The following is a 20498-nucleotide window of genomic DNA, read 5'->3' on the forward strand; positions in this document are numbered from 1 at the left end:
CACCAGTGTGTTCCTTTTTGCTTTTTGTGAATTTTCCCTTTCTGCCTCTGTTGAGCCTTTTTATTCCATTCCCTCCCCTCTCCTGCCTTTTAAATGCTCAGACACCATGGTTCACATGGAGGTCAAGTTCAGTTCACGCTGGACTCATTTCCCTATTGCAATAATGCATTACAACCTGTCCTTAGGATTTTATGTAGACTCTGCCTTTGTTTATTGCTGACACTACAAACTTGCCACATGACCTTGGGCAAAATGCTTCATTCTTCTGGGTTCCCTCAAAGTCAAGGATGTTAGGCATTGAGAGATTCAGGGACAGTGATAAACAGGTAATGTTCTTCTACAGTTTCAGTATCTGTGGGTGGTAATGCATCACCAAGCTGAACTTTCTATACTGCCAGAAATAACATTTTGTTTTTAAATAACAGGTTTTAATTGAAGTGTACTATGATACAGATTCCTTGGAGAAACTTTGGAAAATATGGGGGGCCGGGATGTAGAAGAGAAAGGAAGAGAATCAGGAAGGAAAACCTGGAAGGAAGATTAAAGCATGCAGCAGAGATAATTGTTTTCAATATTTGGGTTTCCCTGGTGGCTCAGACAGTAAAGAAAGAATCTGCCTGCAGTGCAGGATCCCTAGGTTGGGAAGATTATTTCGAGAAGGGAATGGCGACCCACTCCAGTATTCTTGCCTGGAGAATCCCGTGGACAGAGGAGCCTGGTGGGCCACAGTCCATGGGGTGGCAGAGTAGGACATGTTTGAACAGCTTTCACTTTTACTTTTCATTGTCTCTAGTATTTTTTGTGCACACAGATTTATAAACATTGCTGAGATATTGTATATGCTTAGCTTTTTTCTTTTCACTTACTATTTTGGACAAGCTCATATGTCATCAATCTTTGAAAAATCTGACTTTTAGTAAGTGACTAGTGAGAACTCCATCAAATGAATTAACCATAATTAATCTAAATATTTTTTCCATTGTTGGTCTTTCAATTATCTTGTTTATTTTCTTTTCACAAAAATGATGCTCTGAACAACTGCATACATTGATATACGCATATATTTAGGCTTTTGCAAATAACAAATTGGAAGGATTAAATGACTAGTTTAAAGGTCTCAGTTCAGTTCAGTTCAGTCGCTCAGTTGTGTCCAACTTTGCGACCCCATGAATCGCAGCACACCAGGCCTCCCTGTCCATCACCAACTCCCGGAGTTCACTCAGACTCACGTCCATCGAGTCAGTGATGCCATCCAGCCATCTCATCCTCCGTCGTCCCCTTCTCCTCCTGCCCCCAATCCCTCCCAGCATCAGAGTCTTTTCCAATGAGTCAACTCTTTGCATAAGGTGGCCAAAGTATTGGAGTTTCAACTTTAGTGTCAGTCCTTTTAATGAACACCCAGGACTAATCGATCTCCTTTAGAATGGACTGGTTGGATCTCCTTGCAGTCTAAGGGACTCTCAAGAGTCTTCTCCAACACCACAGTTCAAAAGCATCAATTCTTCGGTGCTCAGCTTTCTTCACAGTCCAATTCTCACATCCATACATGACTGCTGGAAAAACCATAACCTTGACTAGATGGATCTTTGTTGGCAAAGTAATGTCTCTGCTTTTGAATATGCTATCTAGGTTGGTCATAACTTTCCTTTCTAGAAGTAAGCGTCTTTTAATTTCATGGCTGCAGTCACCATGTGCAGTGATTTTGGAGCCCCCCAAAATAAAGTCTGATACTCTTTCCACTGTTTCCCCATCTATTTCCCATGCAGAGATGGGACCAGATGCCATGATCTTTGTTTTCTGAATGTTGAGCTTTAAGCCAACTTTTTCACTCTCCTCTTTCACTTTCATCAAGAGGCTTTTTAGTTCCTCTTCACTTTCTGTGTCATCTGTGTAAGGCCTAGGGCCTAAATGGCAACCCACTCCAGTGTTCTTGCCTGGAGAATCCCAGGGATGGTGGAGCCTGGTGGCTGCCATCTTTGGGGTCGCACAGAGTCGGACATGACTGAAGTGACTTAGCAGCAGCAGCAGACAGGTTGCAGCAATTTCTCTTACCAGCAGGTTACCAGACAGTTCTTGCTCACTAACATCAAATTACATGTAATAATTACAACAGAACTCCATAGCACATTCTCTTTACTTACTAGAAGCAAATCTTATGTTACAATACTAGGATGAATATTTTTATTTCATATTTACTTCTGATTTATAAATCTTCTCTTGTAAGTTCCCATTTTGTACTTACACTTTTGGAGGGTGAAGGGAATGTACATTTTTCATTGTAGATCTAAAGTCTTTAAATGATAAGGATATAAAACAATGCTATGTTTGCTATGGATTTTTTGGACCATATCTTATTTTTATTGTTTAAGGTGTTTTTTTTTTTTTTAAATAATAGCTAAGGAAATCTATTTTTAGGACAGAAGTCAAGCTCCCTGAAGTCATGGAAATATATCACTTCCCACCAGAAATACATTCTTTTGGTATTAGCACAGAACCTTTGAAACAATAAACATGAGATTCACATCCGAATTGTCCCTTTACTTTTTTTCAACAAAACTTACTCTCAACTCACAGTAACAACAAAACTTAAAATTCCATTATTTTAATTCTCTAGCTATTTTTTAAACCATGAAAACTATCCAAAAAGAAAATGCAAAAATCACTTTAAAAATAATTTTTCCAGTTCTTCTCTTCTGTAGTAGTCACCACGAAGACAGAACGTTTCTTTCATGAGAGAATATCACTAATCCACAAGAGTCTAACAGGATGTAACTGCAGAAATGGAATCTTCCTCAAAAGTGGCAAAAATAAGGGATGAAAACTTTGGGCTAAAACTCATGAGCCAAGTGCAGTTAAAATTTCAGTCTTTTAGCATCGCTGATTTTCTTTATTAGCCTTGTCTCCTTTGAAGGCTTTAGTAATATAAAGTTATTTATGGATTTCCCCCTTCTTGTCAGTATCCTGAGTAACTGTGTGTCTTCCTCCTCTTCTGCAGGTTTTCAAGCTGCTACTATGTCCTTCAGTCTGAACTTTCCTAAGCATATGCCCTCATGGTCTTTTCTGTTCATAGTTTAAATCTTGAACTATAATGTAACCAACTCCTACACACAACACACCTGGCCCTGATCCTTCCTTCAACTGATCTAGTGCCTCATTGTCCAATAAAAGTCACATATAACATCCTACCAAGATAGAACTTCTGCTAATTCTGGCATCTTCCCCTCGAGCATTTTGTTGTGCTTATGATAAATATGGCATTTACTACTGCTTCTCACTTTTTTATTTAAAATTAGGTTGTCACCATTTTCCCAAACCATAATTTTTAGTGGCTACAGGGTAATCAATTCAATGACTCCCCAGTAGATAGAAATTTAAGATGCTTCTCAGCTTTCCCTTGAGAAATGAAATTTTTCTGCCATATCAGTAAACAAAGGATGTCATGTCATCAGTGATTACAACAACCAATGGTGAGCTGGTGAGACTTGAGTAACTCAGGAAGGAAAGAATACCTGCCTTTAAGCAAACATCAGACTGCAGCCACTCCCTCTGGTGGGCCCTGAGGAAACTCAGAATGTTAAAGCACAGGATACTGGCCCTAGATATGTGAGGTGTATATCAAAGGAATGATTTCAGTGAGCCCAGACTCTTGCATCTTTCCATACATACAAAAGCTCTTAATTCTTTCACTTGAGATACCTGGTTTTCCTTTCATTTACAATGTTCTTTTGACTTTCAAACTACCTGCCCTTTGCTGAAAAACTTCTATGTAATCTGGTTCCCTTCCTCCTCTCCTCAGAGCAAGGTTACTTGAGATGCTGCCTTCTGGGCTTGAAGACCTAAAAATTACCACTGAATAAAATATAACTCAACTTTTACATTGTGAATATTTTTAAGTTGACACCCTACTTTCAGTAATGTTTGTTGAATAATGGAACTTTGACTACACTCTAGTTACTTTCTTAGGGCAAATTCTTAGAAGGAGGGGAATTGTGTAAAAAATATGTCTATACCAACCTCTTGGCATATGTATTAGAGTGCAAAAGAAAGCTAAACATATATGTAAAAAACATCATATATGTATGTGTGTGTGTATATATATGTGTCTGCATGAATATATATTTGTGTGTATATATGTACACATATATGTATTTATGTGTATGTGTATGTGAAGAAATTCTACATTGAAAATGGGAAAGTGTTTTAGTGCATAGCCATATTCTGGCTGTGTTCTTTAGGATCTGTATCACTATTTGCAATTTTAAAAGGGATAATCATTACCTAATTTCATACAACAGGAGTTAAGAGAGCAAACACAAAAAGAAAGCTTGAACACGATTTCTAATGCAAATGTCAAGAGACTCCAAATTGAGAATTGCTCTCACCAATGTTGCTATCCCTTGATTTCCAGGCATCTTTGTTCTCTTAGCAGGACTTCCCCCACTCTGAAAATCAAGGAAGAGAAACATCTCTCTTTAGCTGACAGGTAAGGAGAGGCTGACTATAGACTGATAGGGGAGCTGATGGATGGCTTAGCAATGAGATGCTGAGGGGACAGTCCTGTGTGAGAGGAGAGATTATAGGAGTAGCTGTCAGCTCGTCAACAAGGTCAAGGCCTGGCAGGTGCTGTGGGGGGCAAGGATAATCAGGATAGAGGCTGTTTTCACCATTGATTGGAAGAACTCTTTAATTTCAGATCTTCTTAGGTTTCCAAATAGGGCTTTTCTCCAAGCACTACCTATGACCTTCATATAAAAATTGCAAGGCATTGGTGAATTTCCTTGACAAACTACTCCCAACTTATCATCTCTTATCATCAATTTTTTCTCTTGCTTCATCTCCCTACTTCTGTCTCTCGTCAAAGCCCTCTAGTCAGCTCTGTGTTTCCTGGAGGTGTCAATCACGCAAGTCCTTATGTCTGCATTCTTGCTTAATGCTGTATTTCCTGTCTAGAAAGTCTTTCTTCCTTTGACTGTCTAGAATCCTTACCTTTACTTCTAAACTCACAAATCAGTTTCCTTCTTATAAACTCCATAGAAATAATTTCTCTCTTTAATGTATTCTGATGGTGCTTCTATCTGCTAGAGCAACAGCTTCATTGAATCACTGTCCTTCTCTTAGTTTGGGGACTCTTTGAGGAAAGCTTCTGCAGTGTGTCTTAAAATGATCCTTATAATTCCAGGGCCTAGATTAAAACCCCAACAACACGAAAAGCAATAAATTTTTTTTAAAGGAAAGAAGGAGAATAAATGAAAGGAGGATGTGTGGGCTGAATGTGTACATCAGCCTCAAATATATATGTTGACACCTTAATCTCCAGTGCAATGGTATTTGGAGGCAGCGTCTTCAGAAGGTATCATTGAAAAAATGCTGCCTGTCATTGAGGAGACAAAGGATGCTGACGCTATAGCCCAGCTATACATATAGCTGCCCAGAAGGTGAGCCCCGAAGAAACTTGGAATAGAAACAGGACACCTCTCATTGAGCCATCAGTCCCTGTAGCCAATCCCCCAACAATCCAGCCAGATGAGACAGAATGAGATGGCACAGTTTGCTGGCCCCAGATAGCTGAGGTGCACATCAAAGGAATGATTTCAATGAGCCCAGAATTTTGCATCTTCCCATACATAGAAAAGTGCTAAATTCATTAACTTTTGATGCCTAGTTTTAATTAACAATAATCTTTTGATGTTCCTACAAAACGCTGGACTGGAAGAAATACAAGCTGGAATCAAGATTGCCGGGAGAAATATCAATCACCTCAGATATGCAGATGGCACCACCCTTATGGCAGAAAGTGAAGAGGAACTAAAAAGCCTCTTGATGAAAGTAAAAGAGGAGAGTGAAAAAGTTGGCTTAAAGCTCAACAATCAGAAAATGAAGATTATGGCATCCAGTCCCATCACTCCATGGGAAATAGATGGAGAAACAATGGAAACAGTGTCAGACTTTATTTTTTTGGGCCCCCAAATCACTGCAGATGGTGACTTCAGCCATGAAATTAAAAGACGCTTACTCCTTGGAAGGAAAGTTATGACCAACTTAGATAGCATGTTCAAAAGCAGAGACATTACTTCACCAACTAAGGTCCGTCTAGTCAAGGCTATAGTTTTTCCAGTAGTCATGTATGGATGTGAGAGTTGGACTGTAAAGAAGTCTGAGCACCAAAGAATTGATGCTTTTGAAGTGTGGTGTTGGAGAAGACTCTTGAGAGTCCCTTGGACTGTGAGGAGATCCAACCAGTCCATTCTGAAGGAGATCAGCCCTGGGATTTCTTTGGAAGGAATGATGCTAAAGCTGAAACTCCAGTACTTTGGCCACCTCATGCAAAGAGTTGACTCATTGGAAAAGACTTTGATGCTGGGAGGGATTGGGGGCAGGAGGAGAAGGGGATGACAGAGGATGAGATAGCTGGATGGCATCACTGACTTGATAGACGTGAGTCTGAGTGAACTCCAGGAGATGGTGATGGACAGGGAGGCCTGGCATGCTGTGATTCATGAGGTCGCAAAGAGTCGGACACGACTGAGCGACTGAACTGAACTGAACTGAACTGACACCATCTCTGTGGCCAAAATGTCTGTCTATATATCCTGGCTCCTCTCTCACCTCTTCAGAGCAGTCTCTTTGAGAGACTGCATCCTGGACTCAAGTCCTCAGGTTTGTCTGCCAATAACATATAATTCAGGGCTTCCCTGGTGGCTCAGAGGTAAAGAAGCCACCTGAAATGCAGGAGCTCCAGGAGATGTGGGTTCGATCCCTGGGTCTAGAAGGTCCCCTGAAGAGGGCATGGCAATCTCCCCAGTATTCTTGCCTGGAGAATCCCCTGGGCAGAGAAGCCTGGCAGGCTACAGTCCATAGAGTTGCAAACGGTCAGACACAACTGAAACAGCTTAGCATGCACACACCTAACATGTAATTCTCAACCTTTAGGCTGTACAATTTTTTTTTAGGTAATTAGTTTAGATATGGTCCCTGGTTGCTCAGTGGTAAAGAATACACCTGCTGACGCAGGATATGTGGGTTTGACCCCTGGGTCAGGAATATCTCCTGAAGAAGGAAATGGCAACCCACTCCAGTGTCCTTGCCTGGGAAATCCCATGGACAGAGGAATCTGGTGGGTTACAGTCCATGGGATCACAAAGAGTTGGATGTGACTTAGTGACTAAACACCAAATATGGTCATGAAAATAGTACTTCCAGGATTGGCTCACTGTCCTTATGAGAAGAGGAAAAGAGACCAGAGTTCATTCTCTCTTTCTCTTTCCTTCTCCCCACTTCCTTCTCAATGAGAAACCATGGAAAGAAGGAAGATGTCTGCAAGCAAGAAGAAGGCTCTTGCCAGGTGCTGAATCTGCCACCACCTTGACCTAGGACTTCCTATCCTCCAGAAGTGTGAGAAATTGATGTCTGTTGTTTAAGTCGCCCACTCTCTGGTGTCTTGTTATAGCAGCCTGAGCAGACGGACCAACACAGAAGGGAAGAAGTAAGGCAGAGAGAAAGGGAAAGAAGAAATAGAATAAAATGTTTACCATGTTGAATTTAAGCTGCTATGTTAAAAGTATAAGTATAAGCATTTTGAAGGCGGTGTCTAAGACCTGAAGCTGTACAAAAGTGTGAAAAAAATCTCTTAACTGAAGATCAATTTAACTCTCTGGAATCTGGCCAAGAATCGGAAGGAAGTGGAAAAGACCTATAAATAGCACGCAGACATACATGAGCGCTATGCACAAAGCCTGTGCTCAGGAGAGATTTCCCGCTGCTCATCACCCTACTCATGGTGGCTTTTTCTGCTTTATTTATTTCCTTGTTTCCTGTCCTGAGAATTCAAGATACAGTGTGTTTCCAAGAGCACATATATTTCTTTTCTTAAGCATGAAATGCTAGTTGAATCATTATATGAAGGGGGATACCACTTCATTTTGAAAATGGCACTCCAATTCCCAGAAATGTTAGCAGATGAAACTAGATTAAAATTCAAATTTATAGTGTTTTTCAATAACACACCATTTGGGGGGAGTGTCTATCTTTCAAAAGCCACCTGGGAGACTCTGGAACAATGGGATATGTATGACACCTCCACCCCCAAATTATTGTGAAGTGGCCATTTATCCTCATGAATAGTCAGTGAAGATGTCAGATGTGTAGATGATGGAAGGGAACTTTGTTCACCGAAGCCACTTTGGAAGGAAAGTAGGTATCTAGTCAGATGGCCAAACAGGTGCCTGAGGACCACACAGCTCAGGAGTCCTCCCGAGGTTATCTCACACCTGGGATCATCTCTTCATCTTTCAAGTATGCACTGGCTTTAATCATCCCCTTAGCAAAAGTGACCATAAAGCAACATCTCTATCAAGGAGATGAAATTACTGGGAGATGAATGGAGAGCTCTGAGTGTTCAAAAGCTGACCTGTTGAATTTTCTTTAATTTTATTCATTTACGTTTTGAATGTAGAGAGAACAAAAGGCTACAGAGAGCAAAATTTAATAAAGCGAGTCTGAGAACTGGAGCTACTGCTTGTGAAACATGGAATACAGTCCATGGGATACAGAGGCACTCAGGAAGCAACTGCTGTTAGTCACTCAGTCATGTCTGACTGTGGCCCCCATGGACTGCAGCCCACTAGGCTCCCCTGTCCACGGGATTTCCACTGCCTAGGGAATGGCGTGGATGAAAAACTGGAAGAAAACTGGAGTGGACGAGTTGCCATTTCCTTAAGCTGCTGTTCTTTATAGAGGCAGACACAACACCACTTCTTCTTCTTTTCATCATTTTAAGTGCTAGCATGTAACAGGTGCAGGCAGTGAAATCAGCTGTGTTTCGAATGTACTAAGTAGGAGAACACTGCAGAAAGGGTATTTCAGGGGCAGGGCAGAGACCCTTAGGCAGTCCTGCCCTGTTAGAATAGCTTCTGAAAGCTGCTGCTGCCGCTGCTGCTAAGTCACTTCAGTCGTGTCTGACTCTGTGCGACCCCATAGATGGCAGCCCACCAGGCTCCCCCGTCCCTGGGATTCTCCAGGCAAGAACACTGCAGTGGGTTGCCATTTCCTTCCCCAATGCATGAAAGTGAAAAGTGAAAAGTGAAAGTGAAGTTGCTCAGTCGTGTCCGACTCTTAGCAACCCCATGGACTGCAGCCTTCCAGGCTCCTCCGCCCATGGGATTTTCCAGGCAAGAGTACTGGAGTGGGTTGCCATTGCCTTCTCCTTCTGAAAGCTACCTGTCGGGAATTTTAGAAGACTCTTAATTACATTCATCTTGAACGCAGTGTGATTTCATCCTAGGTTCCAGCAGCAAACACAGTCCTGGGGAGCAGAGACTGGTAATCAAACACAGCCTCTAGAATCAGAGAGGAAAAGTATTGAGCATCACTTTGCTCGCCTCCTGCCCAGGCACTGAGTTCCACGGAGCACATTTTAGAAACCTCACTTTTAAATACCCTGAGGAATACATCATGAAAGGGAATAGAGCGTATTAGACTGGGAAAGGCCTATGGGGCCACCCACTTATTACTCATTCATTAATTTATGCAGCCAGCAAATATGACTCAGGTTCCCAGTGACTTAGCATCTACCATGAGTCGGGTGTTATACTAATCACCTCATGTTTATAATCTCCAACCTTTCAGCCACTCATCAAGAAAGGTACAGTTACTCAAAGATTTTTTTTTTTTAATAACTCTCAGTTCAGTTCAGTTCAGTCTCTCAGTCGTGTCCGACTCTTTATTTATTTATTTATTTTTGGCTGTGCTAGGTCTTCATTGCTGCTCGGGTTTTTCTCTGGTTGTGGCCAGCAGGGGCTACTCTCTAGCTGCAGGGTGTGAGTTTCTCATTGTGGTACAGCACAGGCTCCTGGGCAAGAGGGCTTCAATAGTTAGACGTTCAGACTCAGCAGTTGCAGTTCCTGGGCTTTAGAGCACAGGCTTAGTAGTTGTGGTGCACAGGCTTAGTTGCCCTGTAGCATGTGAGATCTTCCCAGACCAGGGATCGAACCCTTGTGTCCTGCACTGGCAGACGGATTATTATCCGCTAAGCCACCAGGGAAGCCCTTTTGATCCAGTTTTACATTCAAAGAGCTACAGGTCAGAGAGTGTAAGTAACATGCCTGGGATGACATCATTCACAAGTTGGGGGAACTGGTGTTGGAAGCCAGGCCTGTCTGGGTGAAAAACCCATAAACTCTCTCTGGACCCCATTAAGAGGTCTATATGCCAAAGGACTGTGCACTTTCTTGGCCCATTGACGAGTAGTGACTTGGCAAGTGATCCTGAGGCTCCGGCAGGATGAGTGACCGCTCAGAAGTCCTCCTTCTGGACCTGCCACTTGAGAGCTATGTGACTTGGGCCAGCCCCTCCATTGAGCCACTTTGACCTTTAGAGTTTCAAAGGAAATGAACCCATGCCATTCCTTAGGCAGTGGAAGCCAAAAGGTTCTTGGGGGGTCTCAGGGAGGGGCTTGTATTCTTCTGGGTCCCTTTTTGCTCTAATGCATTTCCCTCAAGCAAAGTTGAAGGTTCGGTTCAGTTCAGTTCAGTAGCTCAGTCCAATCTGACTCTTTGTGACCCCATGGACTGCAGCATGTCAGGCCTCCCTGTCCATCACCAACTCCCGAAGTTTGCTCAAACTCATGTCCATCGAGTCAGTGATGCCATCCAACCATCTCATTCTCTGTCATCCCCTAAAAGGTAATCTTACTCTTCTACAGCAAGAAGACCCTTTGAGTATTGCATAGATCATCAACCAAATGATAGTGTCAAATGCACAGATGGGTCAGTTCAAGTTTCAAATTGGTGGGAGCTGTCCACAGTGAACTTCCCTCGTGACTCAGATGGTAAAGAATCTGCTTGAAATGTGGGAGACCAGGATGCAACTCCTGGGTCAGGAAGATCCCCTGGAGAGGAGCATGGCTACCCACTCCAGTATTTTTGCTTGGAGAATTCCATGGACAGAGGAGCCGGCCAGCTACAGTCCAGGGGGTTGCAAAGAGTCACACGTGACTGAGCGACAAACACCTTCACTTACAAGGACTCTCAGAGTGGCTTTGAGTTGTTCATGGAAATCAGAGCTCTGATCAGCAAATCTCTGCTTTTGCTGTTACCCTGGTCCCTTTCTCCAGCAGCCCCCACTGCCCTCCCTTCTGTCCCCATCCTGGGCCCTCCCAGAGATGAGACCAGTCTGTCTCACCTAAACCTCTGCAGACCCTACAGCAGGTTCCTGTCTCCAGGTTTAACGAGGAAAACCCAAGTCAGGAAGGCTGGGGCCAGGGTTTTATGGAGGCTCTGGGCCAAATGGCTTAGCCAGGAATTCAACCAGCACGGCCCTCTCTCCCCTGGGAGCTGCAAAATGCAAACAGCTCTGGTAAATGCGAGAGTGATTTCCCAAGCAGGAGACAGGAGCCTTTAACGAGCTGGAGTGAGCCTGCCCTGTTACTCCGAGGTCCTCCAGTCTGTTTAATTAGATTGCCGGCTATCAGGAGACCTTCGGCCCAGAGACAGCATAAGGGTGGAGGCTCAGAGGGCAACAACAGGATGGAGTGGACAGTAAAGAATGAGTGATAGGCTGGAATCTTAGGCATTTGAAAATTTTCTCTTCCTTTTCAACTTCTTTCTTTTCTTCCTCCAAGTCATTCCTCAAAGCCTACTACTGGCACAGTTTGGGATATTTTAAAGAAGGAAGGAACAGTAAAATGAAGCATGCAAATTTCCTTACAGGAGGATGGGATCAGTTCAGTTCAGTCCAGTCGCTCAGTCGTGTCCGACTCTGTGACCCCCATGAATCGCAGCACGCCAGGCCTCCCTGTCCATCACCATTTCCTGGAGTTCACTCAAACTCACGTCCATCGAGTGGGTGATGCCATCCAGCCATCTCATTCTCTGTCATCCCCTTTTCCTTCTGCCCCCAATCCCTCCAAGCGTCAGAGCCTTTTCCAATGAGTCAACTCTTTGCGTGAGGGGGCCAAAGTATTGGAGTTTCAGCTTTAGCGTCAGTCCTTCCAAAGAACACCCAGGGCTGATCTCCTTCAGAATGGACTGGGTGGATCTCCTTGCAGTCCAAGGGACTCTCAAGAGTCTTCTCCAAAACCACAATTCAAAAGCATCAACTCTTCGGCACTCAGCTTTCTTCACAGTCCAACACTCGCATCCATACATGACCACTGGAAAAACCATAGCTTTGACTAGACAGACCTTTGTTGGCAAAGTAATGTCTCTGCTTTTCAATATGCTATCTAGGTTGGTCATAACTTTCCTTCCAAGGAGTAAGCATCTTTTAATTTCATGGCTGCAATCACCAGCTGCAGTGATTTTGGGGCCCAAAAAGATAAAGTCTGCCACTGTTTCCACTGTTTCCCCATCTATTTCCCATGGAGTGATGGGACCGGATGCCATGATCTTCGTTTTCTGAATGTTGAGCTTTAAACCAAACTTTTAAATCTCCTCTTTCACTTTCATCAAGAGGCTCTTTAGTTCCTCTTCACTTTCTGTCATAAGGGTGGTGTCATCTGCATATCTGAGGTGATTATATTTGTCCCAGCAATCTTGAATCCAGCTTGAGCTTCTTCCAGCCCAGCGTTTCTCATGATGTACTCTGCATATAAGTTAAATAAGCAGGGTTACAATATGCAGCCTTGACGTACTCCTTTTCCTATTTGGAACCAGTCTGTTGTTCCATGTCCAGTTCTAACTGTTGCTTCCTGATCTGCATACAGGCTTCTCAAGAGGGAGGTCAGGTGGTCTGGTATTCCTATCTCTTTCAGAATTTTCCACAGTTTATTGTGATCCACACAATCAAAGGCTTTGGCATAGTCAATAAAGCAGAAATAGATGTTTTCCTGGAACTCTCTTGCTTTTTTGATGATCCAGTGGATGCTGGCAATTTGATCTCTGGTTCCTCTGCCTTTTCTAAAACAAGCTTGAACATCTGGAAGTTCATGGTTCACGTATTGCTGGAGCCTGGCTTGGAGAATTTTGAGAATTACTTTACTAGCGTGTGAGATGAGTGCAATTGTGCGGCAGTTTGAGCATTCTTTGGCATTGCCTTTCTTTGGAATTGGAATGAAAACTGACCTTTTCCAGTCCTGTGGCCACTGCTGAGTTTTCCAAATTTGCTGGCATATTGAGTGCAGCACTTTCACAGCATCATCTTTCAGGATTTGAAACAGCTCAACTGGAATTCCACCACCTCCACTAGCTTTATTCGTAGTGATACTTTCTAAGGCCCACTGGACTTCACATTCCAGGATGTCTGGCTCTAGGTGAGTGATCACACCATTGTGATTATCTTGGTCGTGAAGATCTTTTTCGTATAGTTCTTCTGTGTATTTTTGCCACCTCTTCTTAATATCTTCTGCTTCTGTTATGTCCATACCATTTCTGTCCTTTATTGAGCCCATCTTTGCATGAAATATTTCCTTGGTATCTCTAATTTTCTTGAAGAGATCTCTAGCCTTTCCCATTCTGTTGTTTTCCTCTATTTCTTTGCATTGATCACTGAGAAAGGCTTTCTTATCTCTTCTTGCTATTCTTTGGAACTCTGCATTCAGATGCTTATATCTTTCCTTTTCTCCTTTGCTTTTCACCTCTCTTCTTTTCACAGCTATTTGTAAGGCCTCCCCAAACAGCCATTTTGGTTTTTTGCATTCTTTTACATGGGAATGGTCTTGATCCCTGCTTCCTGTACAATGTCATGAACCTCATTCCATAGTTCATCAGGCACTCTATCTATCAGATCTAGGCCTTAAATCTATTTCTCACTTCCACTGTGTAATCATAAGGGATTTGATTTAGGTCAAACCTGAATGGTCTAGTGGTTTTCCCTACTTTCTTCAATTTAAGTCTGAATTTGGTAATAAGGAGTTCATGATCTGAGCCACAGTCAGCTCCTGGTCTTGTTGTTGTTGACTGTATAGAGCTTCTCCATCTTTGGCTGCAAAGAATAGAATCAATCTGATTTTGATGTTGACCTTCTGGTGATGTCCACATGTAGAGTCTTCTCTTGTGTTGTTGGAAGAGGGTGTTTGCTATGACCAGTGCATTCTCTTGGCAAAACTCTATTAGTCTTTGCCCTGCTTCATTCCATACTCCAAGGCCAAATTTGCCTGTTACTCCAGGTGTTTCTTGACTTCCTATTTTAGTATTCCAGTCCCCTATAATGAAAAGGACATCTTTTCTTGGTTGTTAGTCCTAAAAGGTCTTGTAGGTCTTCATAGAACCATTCAACTTCAGCTTCTTCAGCATTACTGGTTGGGGCGTAGGCTTGGATTACTGTGATATTGAATGGTTTGCCTTGGAAATGAACAGAGATCATTCTGTCATTTTTGAGATTGCATCCAAGTACTGCATTTTGGACTCTTTTGTTGACCATCATGGCTACTCCATTTCTTCTAAGGGATTCCTGCCCACAGTAGTAGATATAATGGTTATCTGAGTTAAATTCACCCATTCCAGTCCATTTTAGTTCGCTGATTCCTAGAAAGTCAATGTTCACTCTTGCCATCTCCTGTTTGACCACTTCCAATTTGCCTTGATTCATGGACCTAACATTCCAGGTTCCTATGCAGTATTGCTCTTTATAGCATCAGACCTTGCTTCTATCACCAGTCACATCCACAACTGGGTATTGATTTTGCTTTGGTTCCATCCCTTCATTCTTTCTGGAGTTCTTTCTCCACTGATCTCCAGTAGCATATTGGGCACCTACTGACCTGGGGAGTTTCTCTTTCAGTATCCTATCATTTTGCCTTTTCATACTGTTCATGGGGTTCTCAAGGCAAGAATACTGAAGTGGTTTGCCATTCCCTTCTCCAGTGGACCACATTCTGTCAGTGGAGGATGGGATACATGCTCTCAATTCCATCATTCACTCATGCATTCTTTTTCTTTTCTTTTCTTTCTTTTTTTTTTTTTTGCATGACTAGCACTAGAGATTCAGATCCAGGTCACAAGGAGCAGACACGTTCGGAGTCGTGCGTGGTTCTAACATCACTCTTCTCCCTCTGCATTAAGAAGAGCATGTTCCACACAGGGACTTTTTCTTTAACCCAGACCCCCAAATAAAGAGGAAAACATGGACCCCAGTCACAGCTGCTGTGGACTACACAGCGACTGCAGCCAATATACAAGGTGGGAGAAACGTGAACCTTTGTTGCTGCGGAAGTTATTACAACACGGCAGAGAGAACACCGCGAACCCTCCCACCTCTTACTATGAGCACCAAACAGTTGGTGGTCCCAACAATACACGTTATATCAATACAAAGTCACATTACTTTCTTTGTCTTCCAGTCTACAGGCTTCTCCGCACAGCCCCTCCTTCTCTCCTCTTTCACCAGAGGGGCTTTTTTCTTGATTTTCAAAATGCAGCTCAGGTGTCAGTTCCACGAGTCGATCTTCCCTGAGGCTGTGGATGAAGCATGCAGCTGAGCACCTCCTCTGCTGAGCACAGCTCCATCCTTGCCTCCACCAAGAGCAAACGAAAGACCCTGACTCTGTATCTCTCTCCCCAGCTAGACTTCAGAGGGCGGGGGTCTTGTCTACATCACCACCCTCCACAGTATCTGCCTAAAGGGTGGCACATAAGGGTGGCTGAAAGATGAGACATCTCCATGCCACCGACATTCCCATCCCGAAATCTTTGCCCTGGTGGACCCAGTTCATTCAGGAACTTGTTGGACTCTCAAGGGCTCAGTTCCACATGGATGGAGAAAGACCGGCTGTGCTCAGGAAGCACATTGTCATAGGAAGAGCAGGGAGTGGATCCATAAACATAAAAGAAGAAATCAATATCCATGGCTGGGGCTATGGTCATGGACAAGTGTCATGGACAAGATGAGCCTGCCCTCCAGTGCACAGACACTGCCATGTCTACAGCTCAGCAGGCAGCCTGACATGCTTTCCAGGTGATTGTGTGATGGTGAAGAGGAATAAGGGAGGAGAATGAGGATTACATTGGCAAGCAGGTGGTTCCTCCAGCCCACAGACTTCCTCCATTTCATCCTGATAGTAAGCAAATACATACCATACTCCCACACATGCCTGGGCACACACATATGTATGGGCACACATGTACATATGAGGGCACACATATACACACACATACACACTTCTTACAGATTGGAAGATTAATATGACCGAGGTGAAATGAAATAATCAAAATTGCCATATTCAAACCAGCAGAGGTTGAGAAAGAATTGCGCTGGCACGTAATATAGACTCAGCAAATAGTGTTGTATATGTTGGACTTGATTTTAATTCCCTATAATAATCAAGCCAGCAAAACAAGGTTGTTTGGGAACGCATGTAAGAATTAAAGATTTTAAAATTTAAAAAAATATATATAACCTTATTTATTAAAAAAAAATAAATTGGATCGAATGTTATGTTTAAAAAAAAAATACTTGTGTGTTTTCCCTGTGCTGTTGCTGTGCTGGAGAGTGAAAATGCAGAGATTAAAAGACAGAGTCGCTGTCTTCAAGTACCTCTGAGTCTAGTGAGAGACAATCCTCAAAACAAATAATTCAGACACTTGTTAGAACACTGCTGTCATTGACTTTTCTGGAGGAAACAATCGAGGTACAAAGGGAGCCATCAATTTGAGCATGGTAGACCGGGAAAGCTGGGGAAGAGAAAATAAGTAGTGTGAACTTTGAAGGATGAGTTTGTGCTCAGTGGAAAATATCAGCACACACACACACACATATATAGATTGATTTGTGACATAATATGCATAGATTGTATTTGTAATGAATAAAATATCTCTCAATAAATGAATTTCCCTGGGGATGTGGAGAAATTATGCTAGAGAATATATCTGATATGTAACACTTGATTCAATATAATTGATTCATTAAACAAACAATATTCACTGACATTTTCTGATTTCACACTCTTTATCCAATTAAATATTCTCCTAGACATAATATCAGTGGACAAGGAGAGCTTCCCTGTAACCCCACAGAGTGTGAATTTCCCATTTGTCTTCCAGCTTCATGATTCAACATAAGAGACATTGTAGTTCAAAGGAAAGAGAAACAGACTTGATGTTTGAAACACTCGGATCTCTACCTTTTCCTAATTATGTTTCCATGGGCATGTGTGCCTGCTAAGTCACTTCAGTTACGTCCGACTCTGTGCGACCCCATGGACTATAGCCCACCAGGCTCCTTTGCCCATGGGATTTTCTGGGCAAGAATACTGGAGTGGGTCATCATTTCCTCTTCCAGGGGATCTTCCCGACCCAGGGATCGAAGCTGTGTCTCTTATGTCTCCTGCATTAGTGGGTGGGTTCTTTATCACTTGCGCCACCTGGAAAGCCAATTTGAGTGGGGAGTTACCTGAGATTCAGCCCCCTATTTGTGAAATGGGAAGAAAGATAATATTATAAAATAAGATACTGGCCACATAATAGGCAGATAATACAATGGCATGAGTGACTTTGACCTTCCATATTAATAAAGCCTGTTAGGAACTGAATGACTTTTACTGTTTCCAGAAATCCAATCCACAAATTATTTGAAAGTTATGAAGAGTTACTGTTCTTTAAGAACATTCAGAACAGCCTGTCTAGACTTTGACAGTAAATTAATAATCAAATTTTAAATATTGTATCCCATTTGAGTCTTAACAGCTTAGTATAAGGAGTAAAAGCCTTGACTTTTAAAAACATTTTGGTGGGATCTTGGATCTAGGATTGTATAGCTGTTTATTCTTAGTAAGTCATTTCCAATTTCTAGGCCTATTGGGTCATATATGTATTAAATATGTAATAATAGATGGATAGGTTTATAAGAAGAACAAATCAGTGATTAGCTCTTGGTAATTAAGCAGTTACTACACCAACATAGTGATGGTATTTTTATCAATTTTCCCCATCTGTCAGTAAAATGAGCCCCAAATGAAAAGCTCACACCTTCATACAACTGGTCGTCAATGTCATCCCAGACAAGACAGTCTTTGTCTGAAGCTCCACACTCTTCCTCTACCTGCAACCTTCCCCAGTGGGTGAGGAGTCATCACTGTACCCTCTACTCAGTTTTGAAGAGCCAAGGATCCTGCAATTCCTCCCCCAAGTTGTCCAGAGCTCCCTTCTGGAACTAGCATAGACTTCTTCTCATGATCCATGTGGGTGCAGGTTGCTTGTGCCACTAGTGTGCATGTTCTTTGACACGAGGGATGGTCAAGAGTCAACCTGGGGGAGAGTGTACTCAGGATATGTCCGTGAGGGGGACATGTGGGGTGGGGGGAAGGAGGAGGCTGGACTGTGGTGTTGGTGGTTCTCCACAGCCTTCCAGTTCATTCTGAGGTTCTGTCAAGGTAATAAGCTTGCTGGCAAAAAAATGTTCCTTTTATTGAACTGATTTTTAACTTGGTTTACAACTCTTAAATCTAAGTAGAGCGTATGCAGGGCCTCCTTTTTGGATATTTCCAAAGTCTAGCAAATGTTAGAGGATGTGACTCTTTCCAGTGAACTTAAAATGTCTGCTGTGCGCCTTTCAGTCCTGACCCCTTTAGCATTTATGACCGTGTATTTTCTGAAAGGGGGAGAGGAGATGGGAGCTTAAAGAAACTGTTGGCAGACAGGTGGAAGCATTCCTCAGATATTTTAAAATTATTTGAGTTTCTCCAAGAATTGCTAAGATTTGGGTTACCTAAATGTCAAAATGGACCCACTAGATGGTCATCTTATCTTCATCTTTGTGACTTCTTTATTACTCATAGAAATATAATGGACTTCAAAATATTTAGAAATGAAATAAATTTTCTTTTGTGCTATGTAACCTTAAACAAAGATTTAAAAATAACAAATCCAAAAAACTGTATAATGTATCTTCTACTTTGATTATCAGATTTAACGTCAGGAACCCATGTATGACATTGCTACTCTCATGCTCAAATTTTTTTCAATAAATCTTTCCATGTCAACAAGGTCAAGCCAGAATACCTAAACTTCATGTAAGACTTCATAATCTGGATTCACTTTCATTTGTTTGCACATATATCTTTAATCAGACTAAACTCTTATCCTCTCTTTAGTTCTGCCATTTTCCTTTGTGCTGCCTTATATTTGTACATATGAATCTTTCTAGCACAAGGGTTCTTGATCTGGCATTCACATATTTCCAATAGATCTGCAGACAGAGAGCTTGTGAACTTCGATGAATTTTTCACTCATACCTATTTCCCTGGTGGCTCATACGGTAAAGAATCTGCCTGCAATGCAGGAGACCAGGGTTCAAGCCCTAGGTCAGGAAGATCTCCTGGAGTAGAAATGGCTACCCACTGCAGTATTCTTGCCTGGAGAATTCCACGGACAGAGGAGATTGGCAGGTTACAGTGCAAGGGGTCGCTAAGAATCAGACATGACTGAGCCACCAAAGCTTTAACTTTTCACTTTCGTTACATTTTTTATTTCCTTCTACTAGAAATTTAGCCACACAGCACAGCAATTATATGTTAGCAATAACTTGTAATTTTTGCCACTATCAGAGAGCATAGATTTTTTCCCCTATTATATTGCAAATTGTGGATATCTTGAAATATGGTTTATGCTAACCACTATTTTGAAAGTATAGTAGTTATACCACTGCTAGAGTTTTATGTTTAACAAGATCTGTTAATTCATTAAGAAAGAGGTAATACATTACAAATTTTGAAGTGTTTTAAAGTTCCATTTCAATATAATATTTTAAAACAGAAATTGGTTTTCTTCATAAGTCTATGTGTTTGATTTTATGCATTTTAGTGTCATCTACAAGGGTGGGAGAAGGGATAGCTAGGGAGTTTGGGATTGACCTGTACCCACTGCCATGTTTAAATTGGATAACCAACAAGGACTTACGGTATACACAGGGAACTCTATTCAATATTATGTAACAACCTTCATAGGAAAAGAATTTCAAAAATAATAGCTACATGTATACGCTTAACTGAATCACTTTGCTGTATACCAGAAACTATCACAACATCGTTAATCAACTACACTCCAATATAAAATAAAAAGTTACCAAAAAATAACAAAATCTGTCCCATGTAATGTTCTTTCTGCCTTCTAGCTGTGCTTGAAGAAGTCCTATCTTCCTTGAATAAATCTTGCATTTTCCAAATAAATTTTTTAGCTTGTGCCCTCAGAAGTCTCCTCCTCTCCCATTATTACCGGGAAGACTGTTCAGTGCTTGGGAAATTCATGACAAAAAAATCTAGCTTATAACAGGTTCCTGACAAGGGCCAATTACGTTCTTTTATATCTTGGAATCTTTGATTAGGCGCTTTGACTTTTATCAAAGTTATTTATTTTATTTTGTCCGCTTTTAGCAGCATGTTTATTTTCTTAAAGTATTTTAATCACACTTCCTCCTCCTCCCCAGAGTTACAGTCAATTCATAGAGGAAAAGGGTGACGTTTTACATCTTTGTATTATCCACAATACGTGTGTTAGAAAACACTGACTCATTTGTTTTTAAGTGAAAAATGCCAGCATCCTAGATGCTTTTTAGTGGTCCACCTCCCAGGG

The 20498-nt window shown here is 41.9% G+C and overlaps 1 long non-coding RNA gene across 1 annotated transcript in view; it reads left to right on the forward strand.

Annotated features, from left to right (window-relative positions):
- The window catches only part of LOC121819007 (uncharacterized), a 63160-nt gene extending 43153 nt beyond the window's left edge, over positions 1–20007 (forward strand). Inside the window, exon 2 of the long non-coding RNA XR_009600122.1 lies at positions 14909–20007. This is a non-coding gene — a long non-coding RNA (uncharacterized LOC121819007). The remainder of the gene's footprint in view (positions 1–14908) is intronic.
- The last annotated feature ends 491 nt before the right edge of the window (positions 20008–20498 follow it).

Source organism: Ovis aries, chromosome 3 (genome assembly GCF_016772045.2).
Source record: "Ovis aries strain OAR_USU_Benz2616 breed Rambouillet chromosome 3, ARS-UI_Ramb_v3.0, whole genome shotgun sequence".
Lineage (NCBI taxonomy): Eukaryota > Metazoa > Chordata > Mammalia > Artiodactyla > Bovidae > Ovis > Ovis aries.